Raw genomic sequence first — 5,498 nt, 5'->3', positions numbered from 1 at the left:
GGGCGTTCCAATCGCTCGTCTGTTGCATCATAGCGCGTCTCGGCGCAATCGACCGATTCGCTCGACCCATTATTTTCGATTTACGGCTAAAATAAATTTTTCTCATTTTATTCAATAACATATTCTTGCTTAGATAACTTTTTTACATAGGGATTAAGCATTTAGAACGATATAATGTTTAAAATAAGGGCACTTTACTCTTGACATTTTACGGTTTTTTCAATTTTCTGAAAAATCCTACCATTAGATTTTTTTAAAAATACGATATTCTTGCTTAACTAACGTTTCTACATAGGGATTAAGCATTTAGAACGAAATCTAATGTCAGAAAATGGCACTTTACTCTTGACATTTTTCGGTTTTTTCAATTTTCTGGAAAATCCTATCATTAGATTTTTTTAAAAATACGATATTCTTGCTTAACTAACGTTTTTACATAGGGATTAAGCATTTAGAACGAAATCTAATGTAGGAAAATGGTACTTTACTCTTGATCGGTACGTTGGGACTTAGAAAATATTCGGCCGTACGCGGCGCGTCTCGGCGCTTCGAACAGCTCCGGTGTCCCCATTATTTTCGATTTACGGCTAAAATAAATTTTTCTAATTTTTTTCAATAACATATTCTTGCTTAAATAACTTTTTTACATAGGGATTAAGCATTTAGAACGATACATTGTTTAAAATAATGGCACTTTACTCTTGACATTTTACGGTTTTTTCAATTTTCTGAAAAATCCTATCATTAGATTTTTTTAAAAATACGATATTCTTGCTTAACTAACGTTTCTACATAGGGATTAAGCATTTAGAACGAAATCTAATGTCAGAAAATGGCACTTTACTCTTGACATTTTTCGGTTTTTTCAATTTTCTGGAAAATCCTATCATTAGATTTTTTTAAAAATACGATATTCTTGCTTAACTAACGTTTTTACATAGGGATTAAGCATTTAGAACGAAATCTAATGTAGGAAAATGGTACTTTACTCTTGATCGGTACGTTGGGACTTAGAAAATATTCGGCCGTACGCGGCGCGTCTCGGCGCTTCGAACAGCTCCGGTGTCCCCATTATTTTCGATTTACGGCTAAAATAAATTTTTCTAATTTTTTTCGATTACATATTCTTGCTTAAATAACTTTTTTACATAGGGATTAAGCATTTAGAACGACATGTTGTTTAAAATAATGGTACTTTACTCTTGTGATTTTTCGGTTTTTTTTGATTATTTTGAAAAATAAATTTTTGTAATTTTTTTAAATGCGATATTCGTGATCAGTGAACGATTTCACATATGGATTAAGCATTTAGAATCGTGCGGACGCGTTATTAAAAAAGTTTACTCGATGCGATGGGACTTTAAAAAGTTTGTGAAAATTTTCATATTGGGAAAAAATGTGTAATTTTTTGTCTAGTTTACGGTAGTGTAATTTATTTTAATGTTTACTATAAAAATTTTTTTCGTTCGTTCACGCGCTATGTTACAACAGCACGGCCGGGCGGTCTGTTGCCGCAGCGGTTTACACTCATAAGCGCGCGTGCTATTCGGCCGGCGGCGCCGGCGTCCTTGCCGGCCGTTCGGTATCTATAAGAGATACACGGTCCGTGCGAGGCGGACGGAGCAGAGCGGGTTTTGGGCCAATTCTACGATCTCGGTCGAGAAGCTGTCTCAGAGCTCCTTCGGGGCTTCGGTCCTGACTGTTTCGTGCCGTTTACGTTACGGACTTTTCTCCACACAGCGTGGCCACGGGTCGGTGTCTTTGACCGAATGGCCCATATGTGGCAAGCCCTACGGGGTTGGTTACCCGTATGCACTTTGTATGTATACTCGTACTCACTGAGCAATCGACTCTTCTGTCCGAGCGATGGAAAAATTTTTTAAAATGCATCTGTAAGATTTGGAAGCAAATCGTACCAATTGAAAACTGTGGCTAAAATGAAATAGCCCAGTGGAGAGAGAAAACTATCAAAAAACTGATTTTTTAAATCAAGAGGTGTCAGAAATCGAAATGCCTAGCGCGAGCGGAAGAACACGCTTTCTCGCCAGTCCAGCATGTGTCCTGTCCGTTCTTCCTCGGCTTGCCGATTTTGCCCAGATCAGAGGTTTCGTGCTTCCGGCGGTCAGAAGATCAGCGTGAGCGTACGCGCTTCCACGACTATGGCATCACCCATGTACTTTTTCCTTTGAATATATTTGAGTACATAAAAAATATTAAAACATATAGAGAGAACTGTGTCTTGGATCTTAAAAATTTGTCAATAGCGATGATATATTATTACTTAACTTGAAGTATTTGTACGTTTTAGCTGGGACGTACATTTATCTTACAAGATGTTAATAGCGAGACTCTTGAAGATAAAATTATCTTGTGATTTTATGAAGGCAAAGATAGAAACGTACGAAGCTGGCGTACGTAGAAAAATGTGATTTTATGATAGAACAAAAATATAATACGTACGTTTTTGGGCGTACGGTAAAATATCTGTATGGTAGAAAAATGAAAGAAATTGAGCGTTAAAGAAGATATGTTACAAGCGCGGAATGTGGCAAAACTTGTACATATTTGAAAGAGAAAAATGGTGTGTCGACCTGACATATATATATGAAACAGGCGACGATGGAAAAGGATTTAAATTTTGTCCATTTTATATATACATATTGTATAGTTCCCTGGTTGATCCTGCCAGTAGTCATATGCTTGTCTCAAAGATTAAGCCATGCATGTCTCAGTACATGCCGTATTAAGGTGAAACCGCGAATGGCTCATTAAATCAGTTATGGTTTCTTAGATCGTACTAAAATTTACTTGGATAACTGTGGTAATTCTAGAGCTAATACATGCAAAACAGAGTTCCGACCAGAGATGGTAGGAACGCTTTTATTAGATCAAAACCAATCGGTGGCGGGTGTTTACACTCGTCCATCGTTTGCTTTGGTGACTCTGAATAACTTTGTGCTGATCGCATGGTCTTATAGCACCGGCGACGCATCTTTCAAATGTCTGCCTTATCAACTGTCGATGGTAGGTTCTGCGCCTACCATGGTTGTAACGGGTAACGGGGAATCAGGGTTCGATTCCGGAGAGGGAGCCTGAGAAACGGCTACCACATCCAAGGAAGGCAGCAGGCGCGCAAATTACCCACTCCCGGCACGGGGAGGTAGTGACGAAAAATAACGATACGGGACTCATCCGAGGCCCCGTAATCGGAATGAGTACACTTTAAATCCTTTAACGAGGATCCATTGGAGGGCAAGTCTGGTGCCAGCAGCCGCGGTAATTCCAGCTCCAATAGCGTATATTAAAGTTGTTGCGGTTAAAAAGCTCGTAGTTGAATCTGTGTGTCACAGTGTCGGTTCATCGCTCGCGGTGTTTAACTGGCATTATGTGGTACGTCCTACCGGTGGGCTTTGCTCTTCACGGGGCGGTCCAACTAATATCCCATCGCGGTGCTCTTCACTGAGTGTCGAGGTGGGCCGGTACGTTTACTTTGAACAAATTAGAGTGCTCAAAGCAGGCTACCTTCGCCTGAATACTGTGTGCATGGAATAATGGAATAGGACCTCGGTTCTATTTTGTTGGTTTTCGGAACCCCGAGGTAATGATTAATAGGGACAGATGGGGGCATTCGTATTGCGACGTTAGAGGTGAAATTCTTGGATCGTCGCAAGACGGACAGAAGCGAAAGCATTTGCCAAAAATGTTTTCATTAATCAAGAACGAAAGTTAGAGGTTCGAAGGCGATCAGATACCGCCCTAGTTCTAACCATAAACGATGCCAGCTAGCGATCCGCCGAAGTTCCTACGATGACTCGGCGGGCAGCTTCCGGGAAACCAAAGCTTTTGGGTTCCGGGGGAAGTATGGTTGCAAAGCTGAAACTTAAAGGAATTGACGGAAGGGCACCACCAGGAGTGGAGCCTGCGGCTTAATTTGACTCAACACGGGAAACCTCACCAGGCCCGGACACCGGAAGGATTGACAGATTGATAGCTCTTTCTTGATTCGGTGGGTGGTGGTGCATGGCCGTTCTTAGTTGGTGGAGCGATTTGTCTGGTTAATTCCGATAACGAACGAGACTCTAGCCTGCTAAATAGACGTAATTATGGTATCTCGAAGGCTCTCGGCTTCTGCCGGTGGGGTTTTTACTACCAACGTACAAACAAATCTTCTTAGAGGGACAGGCGGCTTCTAGCCGCACGAGATTGAGCAATAACAGGTCTGTGATGCCCTTAGATGTTCTGGGCCGCACGCGCGCTACACTGAAGGAATCAGCGTGTGTTCCCTGGCCGAAAGGCCCGGGTAACCCGCTGAACCTCCTTCGTGCTAGGGATTGGGGCTTGCAATTATTCCCCATGAACGAGGAATTCCCAGTAAGCGCGAGTCATAAGCTCGCGTTGATTACGTCCCTGCCCTTTGTACACACCGCCCGTCGCTACTACCGATTGAATGATTTAGTGAGGTCTTCGGACTGGTGCGCGGCAATGTTTCGGCATTGCCGATGATGCCGGGAAGATGACCAAACTTGATTATTTAGAGGAAGTAAAAGTCGTAACAAGGTTTCCGTAGGTGAACCTGCGGAAGGATCATTACAATGTTCCAATATATCTCAAAGAGAGAGGAGAGGAGGAGAGAAAATGAATTCGATTAGTTTGTGGATAAGAATTCATATAAAAAAAAAAGATATTGTTGAGCCCGCCAGATCATTCGTGCGTGATTTACACGGCCAGACGTGTGTACTACACGTATTAGGCCTTTGATCTGCGTTGCGTAGGCCACAACAAATCTTTCAAAGAGAGAGAGATATATGTGTTGTTGGGGTTTGTGATTATGAAGGTGCCCCAACGCACAAAAATATATAAAAATGTACAAAGTTGGGATGTGGTGTGGTGGAGAAGAGTTGGGCCCGACCAGATCATTCGTGCGTGATTTACACGGCAGACGTGTGTACTACACGTATTAGGCCTTTGATCTGCGTTGCGTAGGCCATCTTCCTTCCAAGACACACACGTGTTGGGGTTTGTGTGATTTTATGATAGTGCCTCAACACGGAAAAATAAGCGTACGAGAAGAGTTGGGCCCGACCAGATCATTCGTGCGTGATTTATACACGGCCAGACGCGTATTATATTACACGTATTAGGCCTTTGATCTGCGTTGCGTAGGCCATCTTCTCGATAGAGAGAAAGCCAATGTATTCTTTTTTCTTTCTTTACACACACACACACACAGTTGTAGTAGGACAGGGAGGGATGCGAGCGTGCTAATCACGCTTCCTCAAGTCTTCGCTGTGGTGTAAAAAAAAAAAAGAAAAAAAGGAATCGTTGGGAAAGTCCAAAGGACGAAAATATCGGGCAGTCTGAAGATAACTTAATGCTCGTTTACATTGGTATCAAGAGAGACCGGCTTGTGTAGCTCGTTTCAATGCTGTGTCGTTGTCATTGACACCCTACTCTGTTGCGCGCTAGTGGCAGCATGAGCGTGGGACGTATATATATAT

At 42.2% G+C, this 5,498-nt stretch overlaps 1 non-coding gene across 1 annotated transcript; it reads left to right on the top strand.

The window, feature by feature from the left end:
- Positions 1-2,669: 2,669 nt before the first annotated feature.
- On the top strand, positions 2,670-4,590 carry LOC143262852 (small subunit ribosomal RNA). Its single transcript, XR_013036511.1, has one exon. It is a non-coding gene; the product is annotated as a small subunit ribosomal RNA (ribosomal RNA).
- The last annotated feature ends 908 nt before the right edge of the window (positions 4,591-5,498 follow it).

Source organism: Megalopta genalis, unplaced genomic scaffold (assembly GCF_051020955.1).
Source record: "Megalopta genalis isolate 19385.01 unplaced genomic scaffold, iyMegGena1_principal scaffold0225, whole genome shotgun sequence".
NCBI classification, from domain to species: domain Eukaryota; kingdom Metazoa; phylum Arthropoda; class Insecta; order Hymenoptera; family Halictidae; genus Megalopta; species Megalopta genalis.
Note: the sequence above shows the minus strand (reverse complement) of the source record. Positions and strands in the feature narration are given on the sequence as shown.